The sequence below is a fragment of the Talpa occidentalis genome, unplaced genomic scaffold (genome assembly GCF_014898055.3).
Source record: "Talpa occidentalis isolate TD23 unplaced genomic scaffold, MPIMG_talOcc4v2.1 talOcc4.2, whole genome shotgun sequence".
NCBI lineage: Eukaryota > Metazoa > Chordata > Mammalia > Eulipotyphla > Talpidae > Talpa > Talpa occidentalis.
In genome coordinates, this window is record NW_023602073.1 from 31,860,747 (window position 1) to 31,884,901 (window position 24,155).

General features: G+C 45.1%; 1 pseudogene; it reads right to left on the minus strand.

Moving 5' to 3' along the window:
- LOC119251166 (class I histocompatibility antigen, Gogo-OKO alpha chain-like) overlaps positions 1-24,155 on the minus strand; it is a 194,944-nt pseudogene that overhangs the window by 104,460 nt on the left and 66,329 nt on the right.

A 24,155-nucleotide genomic window follows, 5' to 3' on the forward strand; every position in this document is an offset into this window, starting at 1 on the left:
TAAGTAGAAGAAAGAAAATAAAAGTTAGAGCACATAAAAATAAAATAACAATAAAAACACAGGGCCTCCCTGGTGGCCTAGGGATTGAGCCTTAGCAGTATCACCCTAGAGCCTGATTCCCAGCCAGGGAGCTACTCACATGGTGGGGAGATCTCTCCTGCCTTACCAGCTACTTCCCTCAGCAGTGTATTTCAGTAGATTTGCCTTTTCTGCTCTGTCTCTGGTGCACACTCACCCCCAGCACCTCTGGCCTACACCCCAGTTCTTTTATGCAAAAAAATGAAAAAAATTTAAAAAATATAAAGACGGGGGAAAAAAGACAAAACTAGCAGGCCAGCTATGAATCCAGATATTCAGCTGGGGAGGGAAAGAGAGAGGGATCAAAACAAGGGAGGGACAAGCACAAGACTATAGTGACGTTTCATAGATGTCTTGGTGGTGGTAATTTTATGGGGATTACACCTGAGAGGAGAATGAAAAATGATGTAAAAAATATAAGTAAAAAAAAAAATTAAAAGAAATAAAAAGACAGTCCAGAGATCAAGAAACCCAAAGCTCTTTCTTTGAAAACTAAATAGTAGACAAACCTTTAGCTAGACTCACTAAAAAAAAAGAGGAGAAAAATCAAATAAATAGGAGCCAAAATGAAAGAAATGTCACAAAATACACTGTATTCAGAGGATAATAAGAGATTTATATGCATACAAATTCAACAACCAAGATAAAGTGGACAGATTCTTTGAATTATACAATCATCCAAGAGTGAGTAGGGAAGAAATAGAAAACCTGAACAAACCAATCACAAGCAAGGAAACTGAAAGAGTAATCAAAACTCTCCCGCAAAACAAAAGTCCTGGACCAGATGGCTTCACAATTGAGTTCTATCAAACTTCCAAAGATGAACTAATAACTATCCTGCTCATATTCTTTCAAAAAGTTGAGAAAGAAATTTTTTCCAAACACACATTTATGAGGCCAACATTATACTAACACCAAAACAAAGAAAACTGCAGACTAATCTCCCTAATGAACCCAGATTAAAAAAACTCAATAAAATCATAGCAAACTAAATGTGACAATGCTTTAAAATGATTCTACACCATGACCAAGTGGGATTTATAACACGAACTCAAGGAAGGTTCAAATATCCAAAAAGCAATCAATGTAATGCACCATATCAGCAAAACAAAAAGGAAACACTGGGGCCACCCTGGTGGCACAAGGGGTTAAGACACAACCTATGAAGCTATCTGCAGCCACTGCAGCATGAGTTTGATCCCCAGGCAGGGAGCTGCCCACATGGTGCAGGAGACCTCTCCTGACTTGCCCACTGCCCCCCTCCACAGTTTATTTCAGTGAATCTGCCTGTTTTGTTTCTCACTCTGTCTCTAGTGAATCCTCTCACCTCCCACACCTCTGGCCTGTACCCCAGCCCTTGTATGCATAAATAAATAAATCTTTAAAAAAAAAAGGGAAAGGGGCCTTCCTGGTGGTGCAGTGGCTTGAGCACAGCACTGCGATGCTGTCCGCAGCCTCTGCAGCATGAGTTCAATTCCCGGCCAGCCAGGGAGATACCCACATGGTGCGGCAGACCTCTCTGCTGCTCCCTCAGCAATGTTTTCAGTCCTTCTGCTGTTCTGCTCCCTGCTCTGTTTCTGGTAAATTCTCTCATCCTCCTGTGCCTCTGGCCTGTACTCCAGCTTTTGTATAAATAAATCTTTTTTTTCCTAAGATTTATTTATGCATATAAGGGCTGGGGTACAGGCCAGAGTTGTGGTGGGTAAGGGGATCCACCAGAGACAGATAAATCTTAAAAAAAAAAAAGGAAAAACCACATGATCAGATCAGTGGATGCTGAGAAAGCATTTGATAAAGTTCAGTATCTACTTAGGATGAAAGCCCTTGAAAAACTTGGAATAGAAGGAACATATCAATATAAGTCACATGTGACAAACCCATAGCTAATGTCATTCTCAGTGGTGAAAAACAGAAAGCCTTTCAGCTCTGATACAAGACAAGGATATACACTTTCATCACTATTATTCAACATAGTATAGAAGTCCTAGTTAGAGGAATTAGGCAAGAAAAACAAAAGGAATCCAAGTTGGGAAAGTGTTAAAGCCAACATTATTTGCAGAAATATGAAAATTTACATACAGAATCCCAAAAACTCCACATGAAATCTAATTGATGCAATAACCCAGTTCAATGAAGTGACAGAATACAAAATCAACACACAAAAATTCAGTTGCCTTTCTAAATGTAAATAGTGAACTAAAAGAAGGAGAAATGAAGAAAATCATCCCATTCATAATCTCATCAAAACAATAAATATCTGGGGAAAAAAAACAAGAAGGTAACAGAACTTTACAGGGAAACTATAAAATATTGTTAAAGAAATAGATAAGACAAAAATAGATGTAAAGATTCAATGTTCATGGTTTGGTAGAATCAACATTGTCAAAATGGCCATCCGACCACAAGCAATTTACAGATTCAATGAAATCTCAATACAAATCCTAATGGCATTCTTCAAAGAAAAATAACAAAGATTTTGAAATTCATATGGAATCACAAAAGTACCCTAATGGCCAAAGCTCTCCTGACCAAAATGGAGAAAAATAAAAGTATAGTACTTCCCGACATCTGTCCTAAAAATTCCAAAAATTTAAACAGCATGGTTGTGGGGAGCGGGGTGAGAGGGAAACAGACACACAGACCAATGGAGTAGAATTGAGAGCCCAGAAATCCAGAAATAAGACATAGATTTATGAACAATTACTCTTAAAAAGATTTATTTATTTATGCATACAAGAGCTGGGGTACAGGCCAGAGATGCAGGGGTGAGAGGAGTCACCAGAGACAGAGTGGGGAACAGAACAGGCAGACTGACCAAAGAACACTGCTGAGTGGAGCAGTGAGCTTGTCAGGAGAGGTCTGCTGCGCCATGTGGGTTGCTCCCTGGCTGGCTGGGGATCAAACTTGTGCTGCAGAGGCTGTGGCTTGCTTCATAGTGCTGTGCTTAACCCCTTGTGCCACCAGGGAGGCCTGACAATTACTCTTTGACAAAGGATCAAAGTATCTACACTGGAACAAGGAATGCCTCTTCAGTAATTGATACTGGGGATATTGGACTGCCACATGCAAAAGAATGAAACTAGACTACTTGCTCACACCGTACAACTCAAAATAGATAAAAGACTTGGATGTAAGACCTGAAACCGTAAAATACGTAGAAGAAAACACAAGCAAAACACTCCATGACGTAAACCTCAGAAATATCTGTAGATTCATCTTCAGCATCAAATTAGACAAAGGCGAAAATAAACAACTGGGACTACATCAAACGAATAAGCTTCTGTACAGTGAAAGGGACAGTGCCCAAAACAAAGAGGCACCCACCGTGTGGGAGAAAATATTTACACTGCCCACATCTGACAAGGAATTGACATAGAAGATCTACAGAGCACTCAAGTAGCTCAACCAGAAAGAAAACAACAACTCAATCAGAACATGGGCAGAAGAGCTAAACGGGCACTCTTCAGAGAAGACATAAAGATGGCTCTTGACATGTGAAATATGCTCATCATCAACCTGGGAAATTCAGATCAAAACCACAGTGAGATACTCCTGTGAGAATGGTTCATATTTAAAAAACAACAAACAAGTGCTGGTGAGGGTGTGGAGGGGAAGGAGCCCTATCACACTCTTGGTAGACAGGTCCAGCCACTGTGGAAGGAAGTCTTTTCTCAAAAGACGAAATATGGACTGACCAGATGATCCAGGGATTCCAAGATATGGAAGCAACTTAAATTCCCAAGTACTTATGGGTGGATCAAGAAGACATGGCAGATGTACTCAATGGAATGTTATCAATGATCAAAAAAAAGGTAAACTCATGCCATTTGCAGCAACATGATGGAGCTGGAAAGGATGATTCTAAGAGAAGTGAGCCAGAAGGATAAAGGGAAATACAGATTGTGTCACTTGTATGTGGAATCTAGAGACACTAAACAAAGGAGGTCCTCCCCTGGTGGTGCAGGCGGTTGAGCGCAGTGCTGTGAAGCTGTCCGCAGCCTCTGCAGTGCCGGTTCTATCCCGGCCAGCTGGCGAGGGTCCCACATGGCGAGGCAGACCTCTCCTGTCTCTCCCGCTGCTCCCCTCAGCTGTGTATTTCATCAGTTTGCCTGTTCTGTTCCCTGCTCTGTCTCTGGTGAATCCTCTCACCCTCCCGTGCATCTGGCCTGTACCCTGGTTCTTGTATAAATAAATAAAATAAATCTTTAAAAAAGAAAGAAAGAAGAAAGAAACTAAACAAAGAATCAGACAAAGGCAAAGAGTAAAGTCTGACCCTACAAATCAGACCTTAGACCTGACACCAGGAGCAGAAGGGGAAGGAAAGGGGCAGAGTAAGGAATGGGGGTGCTGGTGGAAGAGGCTGTGTGAGCTTTGGTGGGGGGAAAACTGTATGATCCCAACTGAAGGAAGAAATACTATATTGTGAAAAAATAAACAAGAATGCTTAACTAACTGAAAAAACAAAAACAAAAAATGTCTGCAGAGTATGATGCAGCAAAGTAAATGATCTTGAAGGAAAGGCCAAGATTGAATCCTAATTCTGCTCCCTATTGTGTAGCCTTGAAATAAGTGTTATAATTTTCCAGGCTCAGTTTTAAATAAGGGGCAATAAGTCCTTGAGGACACAACTATGGGAGTGGACACTGCGCCCCCGACAACCTGAGGGAAAGAAAGGTCAGTCATCCAGTGACCCCTACTCACCCCTTCTCAGGGTCAGGGGTCCTCAGGCCTGGGGACCCCCTGCTGTCATCTAGGAGGGGCCTTTGATAATGCAGGTATTTATGTCCACAAGTCATTTTTTACAAGACAACCAGATTCAAAGAGATTCTAGTGTTGCCAGCAGTGGTGATTTGAGAATGCAGGAGCTTATCTCTCCAGGAGAGTGCCTGGTAATGGATACTAGAATAAGCCACTGAGACTTGCAAATTTAAAAACTCAGAATAATAGTTCCAGAGATTACCAGTCACATAAAACCTTCCCCTTCTGCAGCATGGGGTGACATTTGTGTTTGAGGTTTTTGCAAACCACTCTCTCCTGGTCTGCTGGACATGGAAACTGTCCTCTTCCTGTGCTGCCCACAGACCCCCATTTCCTGTCTGGGTTCTCTCCTCTGAGCTCCAATGCTGGGCCAGAACACAGACTGAACAGGACCCAGCGGGGCTACTGTCCCTTCTTGGGTGGCTCCTGGCAGCATGGATAGCACGTGACCTGAGGGTCTGAGGGTGATTCGGCTGTGACAGGCCTGCAGAAGCTGTGGCCATAGGAGGTGCTCCCTGGACCCCTGTCTTCAGGCAGATGCTGCAGGTCCTTTCTGCCAGGAGGGTCCAGTCGTGGCCCCGAGGTCATGAGTGTCCCGCAAGGTGGGTGAGGAAGGGGAACAAAGGGAGGGCAGAGGAGATGCTCAGGGAGGAGGTGACCACACCTGTCCTGGTCAGGCTGCAGGAGCCTCCTCCCTGCCCTGCACACTCTCACCCTCTCCAGTCTCTGCTCCCCACAGCGCCCCAGGCCTTTCTCAACATGGACCCTCACCTGCCTTCTCTGCTCCCCACACCAGGCAGGGAGGGCTCACAGGGCCTGTCATCACCTCCACTTTCTCCCCCACCCCCTTTCCCTGCAGCCAGGAGAGCAGACAGGGGCTGAGCGTCCCCTATGTGCCAGGCCCTGAGCTGAGACTCACAGGCATCAGGTCATCATCCTCACCATGTCCCTAACCTAAGCACATGCAGGTGAGGACACTGAGGCTCTGGGGGGGGGGGTGAGTCCCTATGTGGGTCCCTCCCGCGTGGTGGGGGATGGGCTGGAGTCTGGGCCAGGGCAAGGCCCACGCCCCTCAGCACCCGCAGCAGCGGCTCCAGCTCCTGCCCGTGTCCAGCCCTGGACCCGCCCCGCACCCAACACCAGGACCCTCACCACTGTCTCCTTGGGGATACTCACCTCCCTGTTACCTCCTGCTCCCCTGAGGCTCAGGTCACCTATCACCTCCTCAGGGAGGAGGCCCAGCAGCTCCCAGGTCAGGGGCCCCTCGCTCTGTGCTCCCCGGGCCGTCTCTAGCTGGACCCTGAGTTACAGACACAGAGAGTCCCAGGACGGCTCATTCTGCGCCCCAGTGCCTGGCGGTGGCACCTCAATATATGTCATTTGAGTTAAGAAATTAATACAATTATGCCAAAAGGAGCTCAGGAGGACTCTTATTTCTGGTCATGGCGGGTTAGGACTTTCACACCAACCAACATGCTGAAAACAACCATGTATTATGTTGGGATTTGCCCTGCTTATGCACACAGAGATTTCAGACTTTTCAAGAGCTATGATGTGAAAAATTATCCTTATTCTGTTTGAGCAGAGGTCAGAAATTGGTCATTCTGTAGAAGTTTTGGGGCCCAGCCTCTGTCATCACCTCCCCTCTCTCCCCATGCATCTCCTTCCACCACAAGAGCAACATCAGGAGGAAGTTTTATAAGACTTAATAAAATGGCTGCCTGGGCAGGTAGTGGGTGCCCATCACTGAGAGGACCCAACCCTCATTCTGGATGTTGTCCAGTAGATTGTGATGATGATAAAATGAGAAAGAGGGCCTCCCCTGGTGGCGCAGTGATTGAGCGCTGGGCTGCAAAGCTGCCTGCAGCCTCTGCAGCGCCAGTTCAATCCCCGGCTGCTAGCGAGGGCCCCACATGGTGTGACAGACCTCTCCTGCCGCGCCCACTGCTCCCCTCAGCAGTGTATTTCGTCTGTCTGTTCTGTTCCCCGCTCTGGCTCTGGTGAATTCCCTCACCCTCCCCCGCTTCTGACTATACCCAGTGCTTGTATAAATAAATAAATAAATCATTAAAAAAAATGAGAAAGGAACAATAATTTCACCTCCTCTAACGTTACACCTTCCTCCAGGAGCTGAGGGAGACCCTGCCCCATCTCCCTCCCTTCCTGGACTGTGGACAAAGGCTCAGCTCAGGAACTGGGGTGACCTGGGCTAATCCTGCCCCTGGGCCAGGCCAGCAGGGCACACACTCCTCCCTCCCCCTGTGTGGCTCCCTCCTGCTCTGGTCTAGAGAGAGAGTAGCTGCAGCCCACGGAGGCAGTGACCCCTGGGAAACAGAGGGGGTGCGAGCCTGGAGCCCCCTGACTCTGAGGCCAGTGGGTTTTCTACAGTGACCCAAAAGGAAATGAGCTTGAAGTGAACGTTGGGGGCTGAGCGAGGGAAATGTCAGGGGTGGGGGGCCACCACATCATAGCAGGAGGTCTTGAGAGAGGTCCCACCCAGCCTCCTTACAGTCTAACCACAAGAACGGTTCTAAACTTCCTCCTTTTCTCCAGTTCTGCTTTTTTGAGTCCTACTCAAAAACTGCTTCTTCACTGAACTGTACCTATTGGGGTGTTGTCCTGACATTCTTTGCTCTTTGTGGGATTTGAATTCATTTATGCTGGGTTATATGTGTAATTGTTCTCCCACTGTCTATGCCGTGTGTCCTGTCTCTCCTGTCACACACACACACACACACACACACACACACACACACACACACTCCCCTCTCCTTGGGAACCAGACCCTCGCTCAGCACTGGGGTTACTCTGACCCTCAGTCTCTGGTCTCCTCAGAGCTGTCCTCTCTGTAATGTCTCCACTTAGCAGTGTCTGAGCAGCCCCAGGAGTCCCTGCCCCTCCTGCCTCTGACTTTGTGGGGAATCAACCCCTCACCCTGCATGACAGTGAGGAGGCGAAGGCAAAGTCCTGAGGTCAGTGATGAATGAAGGAGACATTTGACTTTTTTGTTTTCTTTTTTCCCTCATTATTATATCTTTTCTATTGAGGCAACATCAGTTTACACACTGTGTGTGTTCACAGGCACAGGGTCATCCTCTTTGGATGTTTGTTACCACATCACACCCACCTAAGGGCACCACAGTCCTCACTATAGTCCACGAGGCCTCTTCCCGCTTGTGTCCTGCTCTCACCCTCCCTCACCCATAGGCTCAATTCTCAGTCATAGTTCTAGAGTTTGTTTTTGTTTAGTGTCATCTGTCCCTGCTTTGTTTCTGTATTTTCCACATATGAATGAAATCATCTAGAATTTCACTTTCTCCTTCAAACGTATTTCACTTAGCATCATCCCCTCCACATCACCCATGTTTTGCAAATTCAAGGTTTTATATTTTTCACAGCTGAGTAGTATTCCATTGTGTCTACCTACCACCTCTTCTTTGTCCACTCATATGTGGTTTGACACTTAGGTTGTTTCCACAGTTGGTTATTGTGCACAGTGAACACAGCAGGCACATATCCTTTGGAATTAGTGTTTTTACCTCCTTTGGATAAATACCAAGGAATGGCATGCTTGACCATGTGGAAGGTGTATTTTGAATATTTTGAGGAACCTTCATTCTATTCTCCACAGGGACAGGACTGTAACAGTGTGGCATCCATAGAAAAGGAAGGTTCCAGTTATCCTGCCCCACCCCAGGAAGGGTGGAGCCCACCAGGGATGAGAAGCTAAAGAGGAGGCAGAAGCAACGAGGTGGGTAAAGGAGACTGGAGGAGACACATGGAGCAGAGGGACATGTGAAGATAAATCACGATTGCTTCTGAGCTTTGGGCTCATGCTGGGGCCTGGGGGTCATGGAAGGAGACACGTGAAAGAGACAAAGATGTGGATGAGAGATCCCAGGGGAGGCTGACAATGGCAGCCTTTATCTTGATGTGGATTTTGATTTTGCTCTGGTCCTTCCAGACTTGCCTAGGCCCTCCTGCCCCTTTCTAGGGAGTCCCCACCAGAGGTGCCTTAGCCTTGTGGCAGGCCTTTGGGCCTCAGCAGTCCTGCTTTGGGCCCACCCTGTTTGGCTGGGCATTGCCCATGAGGGGATGGGTAACTTTGGGTGTTTCATTTGGAAACTATTTTAACTATCTTCTTTCTCTTCTCTTTCTCACACTAATTCTCACACTAATTGCACACTAATTCTCTTTTGCACACTAATTATATTATCATTCTTTTCTATTAAATGTCTTATTATAGTATTTTTGTCTTTATGTAACCGATGACAGTACCCACTTAGATTGATCAGGCTTGAGGATCTGGGGAACCCCTCACTCTGCCCACTAACAGGAGCAGTCTCCATCCCCACCCACCATGTGCCAGAGTTCCTTGTCCCCCCCACCCTATAATGGGTCATTGTCACAGGTGTAAGATGGTATCTCATTGTGGTTTTACTTGGCATTTTCCTGACAGCACACGATGACAAACATGTATCCATGTATGTATTGGTCGCATTTATGTCTTCTTTAGAGAAGTGCCTATTTAGCTCTTGTTTTAATTGGGTTGTTTGTTTTCTTGTTTTGGAGTCATTTGTAGATCTCGGATATTAACCCCTTATTGGATACAGGTTGTACAAATGTTTTCTCCCACTTGATACTGTCTTTTGATTTTTTTTTTAAAGATCTATTTATTTATTTATACAAGAACCGGGGTACAGGCCAGATGCGCAGGAGGGTGAGAGGATTCACCAGAGACAGAGCGGGGAATAGAACGGGCTGACTGATGAAATACACTGCTGAGGCAAGCAGCAGGCAAGACAGGAGAGGTCACCGTGCCATGTGGGACCCTCACCAGCTGGCCGGGATCGACCTGGCGCTGCAGAGGCTGTGGACAGCTTCACAGCGCGACACTCAACTGCCTGCGCCACCAGGGGAGGCCCACTGTCTTTTGATTTTAATGATAGTTTCCTTCACCATGTAGAAGGTTTTTAGTCTGATGTGATTCCATTGGTGATTTTTTTTTTTTTTGCTTTTGTTTTCTTGGAGCACAGAAGACATTATGTGCAGTGAAAATACTCTGCATGATGTTCTCATGATGGACACAGGTCATCATACACTTATCCAACACCCTGAGAACAAACAACACCAGAGTGAACCCAAAGGGAAACCATGGACTCTAAGAAGGGATGACGTGCGGGTCCCTCACTCTGGTGTTACCACGTGGTTTGGATGTGATCTGTGAAGTGTTTTGTAAGTTGAGGAATTTAGCATAATTTACTTTTGAAAACATTATTTCTAGTGCATGCAAGAACATTTAAATAACACTCAAGGATTCACATAGATAAGTCATTCCCCCTCACCCCCAGCACCCCAATCAGCCAGTATCTGCTCAAAACTGCGGGGGGCCTTACTGCCCCAGCCAAATAAGACACTGACAAGCAGCTAAGAAAAAGGGCCTCACACCGTGGGGCTGAAGATATATCAATAACCTATAAGCATCCCTTTGTTTTTTGTTCTTGGTCATGTAAGAAAAAACTTCTCAGAAAGCACATTGGGCAATAAATTATATGTGTAGAATACTGCAAGTAAACGGCACAAAGAAATACCTGCTTACAAATTAAACACTGTAAATTTGGCCTGCCTGACAATGGGAAAGAGTTTGTTATACATGAACATGCCTGACAAGCAACCCAGGACAGCAATTATAGTAAGTCCTTCTTTTGCTTTTTTTTAGAAGTTTCTTAGGAAAGTTTTTAAATGAAGTTAGCTGTATTAAAAAGTTTCTTGGTAGAAAACAATGCTAGATGATAACCAGAAAGCAGCTGGTCTCCAGCTGAAGGCCATTTGAATAGAAGAATCTTTTGATGTTTAGGCTTTAGCTGATAGAAGTGCACTGGTGGCTATCCACTGTCTTTGGTATTTGTTTAGACAGAAATAATAAGATTTAGTGTGAGGTTTAGTTTTTTATCTATTAATCTTAAAGGTTGCCTTCTTGCTGAGAGCGCATAGGAGCCAAAAGTCCATGGGAAAAGAATGCACTGATTGTTTTTGCTTTGCTTCTATGCATATGATGATGTCATCTCACCGCTTGCTAAAAATGAATAAATAAAGACTTGCTGAGACCCTCGGCGACAGACATACTAACACAAGACATTGCATGTGTCTGCCTCATTCCTCAATTGCACCGATGCCGTCCCATCCTTCAGGAACCCAGTTTGCCGAGGCTGGTCTTTGGCACAAAACTAGTTCACAATTTATCATTTTCTTCTCAAAAAAATTATATCCATGCTTCTGTCTAGACAATAGTATTTGTTTCCTATTACTAGCAGAGTGCCTGAACTGCCTCTGAACTATACAAAGTGGGAGAAAACATTGCAAATCATGAATCTGATAAAGGATTTTATCTAGAATTTACAAAATAGCCCTTAAAATTCAATATCAGAAAGAAATAAGGCAATTTAAAAAAGGAAAAAAGAGGGCCTCCCCGGTGGTGCAATGGGTCGAGCGCAGTGTTGTGAGGCTGTCCGTGGTCTCTGTGTCGCCAGTTCAATTCCCAGATGGCCAGGGAGAATCCCATGGCTCAGCAGACCTCTCCTGTCTCCCCCGCTGCTCCCTTCAGCAATGTATTTCATCAGTCTGCCTGTTCTGTTCCTTATTCTGTCTGTGGTGAATCTTGTCACCCTCCCGTGCATCTGGACTGTACCCCAGTTCTTGTATAAATAAATAGATAAATCTTTAAAAAAGGAAAAAAAGAGTGAAGTATTTCAATGTTACTTCAGTAAAAAAATGTGGGCAAAAGGCCTTAACAGACATGTCACCAAGAAGAGACATAGACGACAAGGAAGAACATGAACAGATGCTCAGCATCACAGGGCACTAGGGAAAGACAAAAAGAAGAACAGTGACACCATCATGCTTAGTAGAGGCTGAAAAATGCAAACCCTGCACAGGTGCTGCCCAGGATGTGGACAACAGGAGCCTCATCACTGCCCCCAGGACTGCAAAATGGCGCGGTCACTGTGGCAGATACTTGACAGTTATTTTGAAAACCACAAAACCTTATTATACACCCCACTGATCACTGGCTCAGCTAGTTACCAACTAATTTTAAACTTATATTTGCATAAAAACCCTGCATGCATGTAAATGTTTATAGAAGAACACCCATAAGTGTGAGCTGCCCATAGTGGAAAATCTCAAAAGACAACGGTAGCTAAAGAAATGAAAGAAAAAGAAGCTTTGCAGGAAGGAAGCTGGGAGACTCTACCCTAGCCTGGTGTTGAAGTTTAACACCCTCAGTGATCAGTCAGGGGGGGCATGACTGCGTGGTGACTGACATGACTGACAATTTGAGTGGACAATGGCCTGCGCCTCTGTGGTCTGCTTTCCCAAGCCACAGTCCCACTCAAAGAAAAAAAAAAAAAAAAAAACACTAAATAATATTTAGTGAGCAGCGCTCCTTGATAGAGACTAAGAGTAGAAAATTGAGGATGGAGGGGTCACAAGACCAGAAAGTGGAGGTGGGGGTAGAAGGGATTAACATAGTAATTAAACTAGGAATGATGCTTCCAGCAGCTGCTCTAGGGAGCACCAACTGCTCTGGAAAGGACCCAGAGGTGCAGACCAGAGGTGGGATGTGGGGATGGAGCCATTGCAGAGACTCACCCGTCCTTACAAATGAAACTTGTCACACCATAGAAGTGATTAATTTAACAATAGATACAGTCCCACAAAGGAAGGAGCCCTCCCAACTAGAACACTACCTCAGTGCCCTTTCTGCCATGGGAATACACAGCTCTGCTCCCAAGGCTCCGCCTGGGGCCTGCAGGCTTCTCCTCACACACCCGCCCTCTCCAGGGGCAGCTCCTCCTGCCTGCTTAAGCCTATGCAAGCAGCCCCTTCTTCTTTCCCCCTTTTTTTTAAAAAAAAATAAAATAAAACTTCTCTTTGGAAGAAACTAAAATTCTCTGTCTTGTGGGGAAACTCACTGTGTATGTGAAAAAGGGGATCTGGTGAAACTTTTCTCAGAGGTGACCCATGAACCCCCAACTGTGACCCTAGCCATCTCTCCCACACATCTCTCCTCCCCACTGTCAATGTTATATAAAAACAAGGAAATTCAGAGAAACTGTCAGGCAGAGGCACATCAAGGAGACCTGGTTGGAATTGAATGAGGCAAACTAGATGGGATTCTGGAACATAAAATGGACATTACGAAAAACTAATGAAATTAAGCATGGAGTTTGGTGATTGTGTCAACATTGCTTCATTAGCTGTAAAAAAAAATTAACAACTTTAGTCATATAAGATGTTAACAAAGTGGAAATGGTGTGAGATAAACAAGAACTGCACTACCTTTGCAACTTTTCTGTAAATTTAACAGTATTCTTTATTTTTTTTTTTTTAATTCCCTCAATATTTAATAGACTGCAGAAGGAAACATTTTTCTCTTTTCCAGTTTTCCCAGGTATCGCTGTCCAGGGACTGGAGAGAGGGGTCCTGGGAGAAAAGCTGGAAACCTCACACCCAGGGCAGGCTCCGGAGTCTCCTCTCCTCTGAGCCCTGCTGCTCTGACTCCTCACAGAGCATCTCACCCCAGGACGCCGCCCTCCAGCAACCCCAGCTGTGCCCACCTCAGCCCCCGCCCCGACCTGGCGGCTCCACCAGAATCCGGAGCAGCGCGGCAGCGCCCCCGTGTGGCCACAGGGCTGAGCACAGGAGCCCAGAGCCGCCCTTTCTCCTGCTCAGCCAGGCCCTCCCCAGGCTCCCTGGGGCCCCAGCGGCAGGACAGGGATCTGCACACAAGGGGGCGCCCAAGTCTGCGTCAGTTTCAGTGTCCTCATTTTTAGTCTCCAGAACATAACAACTGGTTCCTAGGCTCTGGGCAAATCCCCAAATATATAGGTCGCCTCAGTCTGTTGGGATGGAAACTTAGATCCCAGAGTCCCTGTAATTTGTTTCTGCTTCTGCTTCAAGAACGAAAGCCCCTCCTCCTGGGAATCACCTGACATTCTCCATCCTTGGATGAGGGGCTGGCCTAGGAGAGCCCCCAGGGCACTGCCAAGGAAGATGGGGAGACTCCTGGAAAAGAGAGCAGAGGATGGAAATGGGGACTTTAGGGGACAGAGGTGGAAAGGGGTGCAGGGGGAGCCAGAAAGGACCGGGCAGGGAAGGGGCCGCACTGGGGACACTGAGAGGGAAGGTCTGTGTGGATGACACGGGCTCTCACTGGGGGGCTGGAGCATCTGTCTCATCTGGAGGGATGCAGCAGTGCTGGCCTGTGACTGCCCAAGGAACTGCGCACATCCGGGGCCTTGCCCGTCCTTGCAGGGCTGTTGTCACCCACACACACGCACATGCTGGTGACAGAGAGGACTGTAACAGGGGGTCCCCAGGGGAGGATCCGGGTTCCTGCCTCACCCAAGGAGGGTGGAGCTAAACAGGGAGGAGAAGCTGGAGAGGAGGCTGAGGAGGAAGGAAGCAGGATGGAGCCAGAAGGAGACCTGGGGGAGGCACGTGGGGCAAAGATGTGAAGTAGTTGTTCTTGCTTCTTGGCCTTGGACTGGGTGACACAGACGTGGGTGAGAAATCCATGTGGAGGTGACAATGGCAGCTTCTATCTTGATTTTTCTCTTTTCCTTCCAGACTTGTCAGCCCCATCTACCAGTTTTCTATGGTTCCCCCTCCACGAGGTGCTTTAGACTCATGGCAAGATTCAGGCCCTGCCTGGGCCAACACTGTTTAGCTGAACATTTACCCACGAGGGGATGGTGACTTTGGTGCTTGATTTAGAAACTTTATTCTTTCCTTTCCTTTGTTGCACACTAATTGTATTTAAGTTCCTTTCCATTAAAGGTCTTACATGTCTTGTCTTGATGCGGGGGATGGCAGAGAAATTGGGGAGATAGATAGTTAAGGGGAGTCCCCATACTTGTCCAGAACTTCCCCCCTCAGCTCCCGAATGCTGGGGTGTCAGGGAGATTCAGGGAGCCAAGAGGAGGGCAGAGCAAGGACTGTGCCGCCCTGGGTACCAGCCCTGGGGGCTGATTCTGGGACTCCAGGTCTCCATTACCTGCGGGGGGGGGGGTCAGAGTCAGCCCTACTCACAGCGCCAGGCTGTCAGACACCCCCTCTGTGCCATGACCCTGCAGACATCACTCTGGAGACCATGTGAAAAATAAATGAACAGCAAAATTAAATGGAATCTGAAAAGAGTAGAAATAGTTTTTTAAAATCACGTGTATTTTGAAGGACACTTCAGGGGATGTGGAATTCTCGTCTAACAGCTCATTGCTGTCAAGACTTGACTGCCACGTGAAATCTTCTGGCCTCCAGTGTTTCTTGTGAGAAAACAGCCACTGATCACTTTATCACCTGAATTTTTTAATGGTTTGTACGAAATCACTTCATACTCTGCACCTAAAACAAAGATCTGGGGTCTTGCATATTCTCTGAGTGGGAGGCATCAGGAGGGGACTCACTCACAGGCTCCAGCTGTGATGGGGACGAGATGTTGGCAGATCTGAACGGCCGTGACCAGCATGGAAGGACTTGCCTCAGAGCTCATACATGTGGCTCCTGGAGAAAACCCTCAGTTCCTTGTCCTGAAGACATCCCCTTAGCTGAGGGTCCACCATGTGCAGGGAGTCACCCCAGAGAGGGACCGGGTGGGGAGTCCAGCCAGGAAGTCTCAGCCCCTGTGAGCCTGACTCTGTGACGTGACGTGTCCCTTCTACTTCATTCTCCTCACGAGGAAGAGCCAGCGAGTCAGACACACTTATGGGGGGAACTGTCTCCCCTCCTGTGTATCATAGAACTGGTGGAAAATTGAAAACCAACACGGAAGACCTTCTGGACACTCATTATTTCTATTCTGCCCACATGAATAATAAGCTGCCTCCCACCCAAGGCCCCCAAAAGTCTCTTCCATCACAGAAGCAGCGTGACGTCAGCATCTCATCACATGACTCAGAACCACGCAGAGGAGGTGCCTTGAGAGCATCTGTGCAGTGAAACCATCTGTGCTCAGCTCCTCGTGGGCTGAGGCAGTTTCTTGCCCCACAAGCGCTGGATGTGGATACAGTGGAGGACAGACACAGGGGAACCTGTAGACCCATTTTTTAATGCTTTTAAAGCAAATTTATTGAGATAGAACTTAAGACCATTGAGTTACTTGTTGAAGGCTCACCTGTCATGTCCTTTTGGTAAGAACAGAGCAGGGCAACCATCCCATACTCTATCTTGAGAACATCTCCATCACCACAACAACCTTGTTTCCTGGACCTGGGCCCATGGGCACCACTCCCACCTTCCCCTCCCCAGCCGTGGGCTGCTGGAGCCCACTCTCTGCCTCCTGGGACAGGCCTGGGGCTTATCTCTAAACACATCCTAGGCGACTCTGATGACACAGACCTGCAGCGCGCATTTGGGGTACCCTAGCCCAATGCATGCTGTTGCCCAGGAACATTCTCCACTGGGTGCTGGGATCACAGAGAACCATGTGACCCCACCCTGGAGGCCCTGCAGCCTGGGGTGTGTGAGGAGAGAAGAGCTGCAATAGCTGCCTCAGAGCAGCCAAGGGCAGAGCCAGGAGGTTCCTTTCTCAGTGGGAAGAGGACATAGGAGCTGGTCTTGAAAGCCAGATGTGGGCACAGGAACAGCAGTGGCTCAGGGAGCTGATAGAAGGCCGACTGTGTGACCTCAGCAGCTACTTTCTCTGTTTGACCTTGGAGATGTCTCCCCACCACTCTGTGAATTGGGAATTGATACTGTCCTGACCCTCCTCCTCCACTCCCCTTCAGAAACAAGGACATGGAGAGGGGGGAGGTCATGGCAGTGCCCAAGTCTGAATCCCAGCCACCTGGCTAATGTCTGAGCCTCCCGCCCAACACCATCCTGCAAACTGACCAGGTGACCTATGAGACAGTGACCCTGGAGCTCTCACCACCCTCTCCAGATACCACACATTTCTTGGCTGGATTTGACTAAAGACAAAAGCAGAGTAGTAACTCATCATGTTATCACCCTTTATGTAGCTGAATTTAACTCATCAAAGAAAAAGACACAGAGTGACTGGTTGCACCAAAAAACAAAACCCAACTTTATGCTGTCTCCAGGAGACAGGATCTAAAAATTTCTTGGGAAAAAATACAAGAAAATTGGGCATCCCCAAAATGCCATAAAAGATAAAATAAACTTCCACCTAAAAAAGGTAACAAGAGATAGGGATGACCTATCATCTGATTAAGGAATCCTACATCAGGAAGACATAACACTCATCAATATACATGCACCAAACAAAGGAGCAGCAAAATATATAAGGCAACTATTATCAAATCTGAAAACAGATATTGGCTGCAACATAATAGTGGTAAAGGAATGCAACACCCTACTTTCATCAAAGACATATCGCCTGACAGAAAATCAACAAGGAAACTGTTGCTCTAAGTGCAGCATTAGACCCCAAGGGCTAAATAGCTATCTACAGGGCACTGCACTCCACAGTCTTCTCAAGTGTACATGGAATAGTCTTCAGAATAAACCACTTGTTGGGTCACAGAACAAGTGTCAATGAATTCATAATGACTGAGCACACAACCAAATGACAATTGGGTTAAGGAGGGAACCAAAGAAGAAATTTAAAAATACCTTAGGCAAATGACAGCCTATCAGTGGGCACAGCACAAGCAGCACTAAGAGGGGAATATTGAGCAATGCAGGCCACACCTACAGTCAAGATAGGGTTCAAGAAAAGAATCTAAACTTGCATCTAAAAGAACTAGAAAGAACAAATGAAACCAAGAGATAGTAGAAGGAAATAAAATTAAAGCTGAAATAAATGACACAGAAATCAAAGACAGACTGAAAAATCAATGAAACCAAAAACTGGTTCTTGAAAAAAACATAAATAAAATAGACAAATCTTTTGCTACACTTTCAAGGAGGAAAAAAGGGGGAAAAATCTAATAAATAGACTAAGAAATGAAGGGAAGACGTCACAGCAGACATTTCAGGAATAGAGAGGATGGTAAGACAATACTAATTATCTATATATCAATAAAGTGAATAACCTCAAATAACCTAGAAGAAACTGACAAATTCTTAGACGTATACAACCTTCTGAGACTGAGTCAGGAAGATTCAGAACAAAGCAACTACAAGCAAAGACACTGAAACACGAATCAAAAGTTTCCCGAAAAACAACACCCAGAACCACACATTTTTAGTGACTTCTATAAAATCTTTAAAGATGCACTAATACCTGACTTCTCAACTCTTCAAAAAATAGAGGAAGAGGGAATGCTGCCATCACATCTCATGAGGCCAACATTCCCTTGATACCAAAAGCAGCAAATATGAAAAAAAGAAAGTTACAGACCAATATCCCTGATGAACACAGATGCAAAAATCCTCAACAAGCATGTGCAAACCCTAATCCAGCCACACACAGCCTCCACTGACATCCTGGACACAGGACAGGCCCAGGTGGTGTTTGAGTCCCTGTGATCACAGGCCCTCCTGGGACAGGTGTTCCTGAAGGACAAGGACAAAGGAGCAGAAAGATGACCCCTGAGGAGTGACCACGTCAAAGCCCATGATGCACTGAGCACCTACAGGACACTGGCCCGGTCCCCCTCGGCTCCTCACAGCCTCTCCACCCCCCACCTGCACAGACTCAGCACAGCAAACCTGCAGTTGGGGCTAGTCCTCAGGGCTCCTCCCTATATCCTGTTAAATTTTAAGAATCTTTTCAATTAACCCATCAAAAAAACAATCCAGAAAAAAAAAAAAAAAACAGTTTCATGTCTGGGTGTCTATTTTCAGTAGGGAAGTGGACATTATTCCTCAGGAAAACACAAAGTACAGGCAGGAGTGGAGTCAGCCCCGCCTCTGCTGGTGGAGCAGGAAAGTCATCTGGGAGAGACACAGGTCAGTGTGGGGAGGGGCTTGGTGGGCGGGGCTGCGCCAGTCTCCCCACTTCCTCACGTTATGCTGATAGGAACAGACACATGAGGACGCCCTTTGCAGCAAGAGAAACCAGAGGATCTCTTATTGAGGGAGCTCTGGTTACATCACTGCTTATACTTTAGCGGGTAGGATCACCTCGTCAGGTGTTGTCACTGCAGCAACCCCACACCTGAGCTCCATGGTCCTCCAGCAGAGTCCACTGTGCTCCCTTCCCGCTTATTTTCACCCTTCCCACTGCCCCTCTGCCAGCCCCTGCTCTCCATGCAGACTTCAAGGGCCAGTGTGTGTGAGCGTGTGTTGTTAATAGTCATAATCAACTTTTATTGGTTTCACATAAATAGCTAATAGTTTGCAAACCATGTTTTTTCCAATATATGGATGTTAACATGTACAAATGTATTTATTAGACTTTTTGGCAGCGGAGGGAGGGAAAAAGAAAAAAAAGTGACACGGACAATGTCAAAGCCAATCTTCAGTGACAGGGTAAACTCTTGGCCAGCGTTTCCCTTCATAGCAGTTACAGATTTACAACCTCGAAACATGTCAAAACTTCAGTGCCTCATTTTACTTTAAAAAACAATAGTGGGGTCAAAATAAGGAGGTTGTAATTGTATGGAGAATATAAAAAATAAAATTAAAAAAATAAAGTGAACACTAGCTTTAAAAAAAAAAAAAAACAATAGTGAAACATATTACTTGGGCATCACATTTCCCTTTCTACATGTATTTACATTCACATAATTTTACACTTACTACATAATGGGTTTTAAAAATAAACATTGACATGTTAAACTAAATAATCCCACATCTGATAAATCATATTAGCATCATTTTTTAATTCCAGTTTATTTATTTATCAGTAAAATGTAACATTTGACAATGTCCCCAGAGAATAGGGGGCATATGATATATGCATAGTCACTGCTAGATTCTATCAGACCTGCAGTCACATTGCGGCTCCCCCTTGAACAAAGTACTACAAGTGGTCATCCCAGGCCAGCACGGAAGACGGAGCTCACTCCTGACACCAGGCACCACCTGTCACTGTATTCATGTTCCTTGCCATGGCCTTGAGCCTTGGTGCTATTAGCACAATGAATTTTCCTTAATGAATGTGGTGGGTTAAGGCAAAAGGACATAACCTGGTCCCCTCGATCAATTACTTTTTCTCCACCTTTTTAAAAATTATTGATGAGACCATATAAGTTACAGATTCACTGGCTGGAAAGACACAGTCACCTCTTAGGTTACCCCTGCTGTTTACACAGGAGGTTGGTTTCTCATGGTCTCTCAGCCTGACCATCCCTCAGCAGGGCCCTCAATGTGGAGTTTCAAATGCTGCCACCGCTATGTCTCCTGGCTGGGTGTAGATTATATTCCCTCATTAAAAATATTTAATCATTGGGCAATAATCTGCTCAGTCTTTGTAAACTCTCCACTGAATAATTTCTTATTTTTGAGGGGGTTGCCCCAGTGGCACAGCAGATTGAGCATAGCACTGTGAAGTTGTCCACAACCTCTGTAGTGCAGGTTCGATTACTGGCCAGCCAGGGAGATTCCCCGATGGCGTGGCAGATCTCTCCTGTCACGCCCGCTGCTCCCCTCAGTGGTCTGCCTGCCTGTTCTGCTATCCACTCTGTCTCTGGTGAATCCTTTCACCCTCACGCACCTCTGGCCTGTACTCCAGCTATTGCATAAATAAAATGTAAATCTTAAAAAATAATAATTTCTTATTTTTTACAAATTCCTGCTGGCTACTGTGCTTTTTTCTCTCACCTTCCCTTCAAAGGGGAAAGGGTTTTTGAATGAGCCTCCAATTCTAGCCCACAATGTAAAATATTGTCCACAGTTGTATTTAGAGAAGTGGTGATGGTATGTATGATGAGCTGAGTCATTGATAAATGGCCTTCAGATTTGAGGAGACAGAAATCACTGTCATGAATGGAAATTGTGCAGACATTGACTGAGACATAAAACCTAAATAAACCAGCTGGGGTAATGGAAAAATGAAAGGGTAGACTCTGAAGAAAGCCATCCACAGGGAGAAAACCATGACTTACAGTTGAAGAGGATCTTCCGGAGAGGAGGTTCATGGATTCCCTTATCTATAAGTCTATAAAGAAACCTCTGTGAATCCAGTAGATCAGCATGTTGGTGAGAAAGAGGACAGACCATACAGGAACAATGAGTTGAATCCAGCTGTTTGAAACTCTCCTATAGTGTCATGTAATTTGCTGCATCCTCTCAGCTCCACAGAACCAGTGCTATGATGGGAATACTTAATCCATGGTAATGACTTAACAGTAAACATGATTCTCAGTAGACTTGATTCTACAAATATTGTGGGTAGTTCATTAGGAAATAACTATAGACAAAGTAATAGCTCATTGTTGCAAAGAGGAAATACAGGATGAAAGCAGCAAGATTTCTTATAACCAGGAAAAGAACAGTTTGTTGGAAGATGTCATACTCTGGCCCAGTGGTTGGATATAGAAATAATATTAAAAAATTATCTGCAGCATCGAGTTCAAGGTCCATCTTAGCTCTAGCATAAAGGGGAGGCTGAGGATCCAGTGGTGGTGTAGGTGCAACAAGACACAACAGGGTACTCAGTCAGTGGGAGTCAGGCTTTGTCATCAAATAAGTCTGCTGCCAAACTAGAGAGGGTCCGTCCACCATCCAGTACTGCCGGGCCAGGAAGCCTGGGCTGGTCTGCAGCCCTGGTCAGCAATAGGCACAGCCTGGGGAGTTCAAGGGTCAGTTTTTAAGTTTGCCTTAACATATCCCTTTCTTAGACTTCTTATACCATATATAAGTGATATATTTGTCTTTCTTCTTTGGACTTATTTCAATTAGCGTGATCCATCCACGTTGCCATAGATGGCATTTATGTTTCTCTGATAAGTAGTATTCTATTACCTCTATACCACTTCTTGATTTCTCATCTGTTTTCGGGCATTTTGGTTGTTTCCATAGCTTGGTTATTGTAACTAGTGCTGCAGTGACCATGGGTGTGCAAGGTGCCCTTCATAGTAGTGTATGTGTGTTCTTTGGGTATATACCTAGGAGAAGGGTCTGCTGGGTCCATGGCAGATCCACTTTTAATGTTCTAATAAACCTCAATACTGTTTTATATATATATCTATAATGTCATTTTTCATTTTTGTACAATGAATGCTTTTATGCTTTCTCCGTTCAGGTGTATTCCCCATGAGATTCCCAGCACCACTTCACCTACAAACCCTCACCATTGTCCCTTGTGCTCTTCTCTCCCGTTTTGCTCCTTCTACCTCCCCCTTCCCTGCAAAATGTCTCTGATTTATAGTTGTCTCCTCATTTTGTTTTTTTATTTATTATTACTGGTATTTTTTTTTCTTGATCCCTTATTTGATTCCATTATATTCCTCCTATATGTGAAACCATCCTATATTTTCCTTCATCTCTCTGGCTTATTTCACTGAACATAATCCCTTCTAGTTCCATCCATGTTGAGAATGGCATGAGATTATCTTTTTTGATTGCCGAATAGTATTCCATTGTGTATATACCACATCCTCTCTTAATCCAGTTATCTATTTTTGAGCATTTAGGTTGTTTCCACACCTTAGGGGGGCAGGTATCCTTTTGAATTAATGCTTTTGTATCTTTTGAGTACATTCCTAGGAATGGAATTGCTGGATCATAAGGTAGATCCATTTTTAGTAGTTTGAAGCAACTCCACACAGTTTTCCATAATGGTTGCACAGTTTGATTCCCACCAGCAGAGTAGCAGAGTTCCTTATTCTCCAAAACCTTGGCAACATTTGCTGTTTCTTGCTTTTTTTTAATATGTGCCATTCTCACTGGTGTAAGTTGGCATCTCATTGTGGTTTTGATATGCATTTCCCTGATTTAATTGATGTCAAACATTTGCATTTCCTCTTTGGCCATTTGCATTTCCTCTTTGGAGTAGTCTTTTTTTCTCTTCTGCCCATTTTTTGACTGGATTGGTTACTTTTGTTGAGTCATGTGAGCTCTTTGTAGATCTTTGTGATCAGTCCCTTGTCAGTTTCACTGTGCACAAAAATTTTCTCCCAATCAGAAGGGCATCTCTTTGTTTTGGTTAATGTCTCCTTTGCTGTACAAAAGTTTTAGTTTGATGTAATCCCAGCTGTTTATCTTTTCCTTCATGTGCTTTGCTTTGGGGGATGTGTCTTTAAGGATGTTACTGAGATATATGTCATGTAGTATTTTGCCTATATTTTCTTCTATTTTATGGTTTCAGGTCTTATGTTGAATTATTTTATCCATTTTGAATTGGTTTTTGTGCATGGTGTGAGGTATTAGTCTATTTTTATTTTTTGCATGTAGCAGTTCAGTTTTCCTAGCCTCATTTATTGAACAAACTGTCCTTGTTCCAATGCATATACTTTACTTCTTTGTCAAAGATTAGTTGTCCATAAATATGTGGGTTTATTTCTGGGTTTTCTATTCAATGCCATTGGTCTGTGTGTCTGCTTTTGTTCCAGTGCCACACTGTTTTAATTATTATAGCTCTCTAGTATAGTTTGAAGTCTAGCAGTGCAATACCTCTATTCTCCTTTTTTAGTCATGAGAGCTTTTGTTCTTTGTGGAAACCTTGATACTTTTTCCATCAAAACCTAGCCAGGGGCCTCCCCGGTGGTGCAGTGGGTTGAGTGCAACATTTTGAAGCTGTCCGCAGCCCCTGCAGTGTGGGCTAGATTCCCAGGAGGCCAAAGAGATTCCCACATGGTGCAGCAGACCTCAGCTATCTCACCCACTGCTCCCCTCAGCAGTGCTTTTGGTCCATCTGCCTGTTCTGCTCCCCACTCTTTCTCGGGGAATCCTCTCACCCTCCTGCATGTCTGGCCTATACCCCAGCTATTGTATATAAAAAAAATCTTTAAAAAAAAAAAAACAGCCAGTCTACATTCTCAAAAACAATGTTAGGTCTGTTACCTATTCTCCGTGTTCTTACCAACACTTGTTAATATCTGATCTTTCTGATATCAGGCATTCTCACGGACATGAAGTGGTTTGTCACTGTGTTTTAAATCAGGGGATCATGAACGGATCAAGAAGGTGTGGTTCATATATATAGTGGAATGTACTCAGTGATCAAAAACATAAATTTATGCCATTTGGGAAATATGGATACTAAGCTTGATAAGTCAAAAGGAAAAAAAAATAAATATCAGATGGTTGCCCTTATATGTGGTATATAAGAAACCAAACAGAGGGTCAGAATAAAGACAAAACTTGCAACCTGATCATAGATTGGAGGCATATAGCAGGGGAAAGGAGAGATATGTTCCAAAAAGGGAGGAGAGAGCACAAGGGACTGTAGTGATGGATCATGGGTGCTA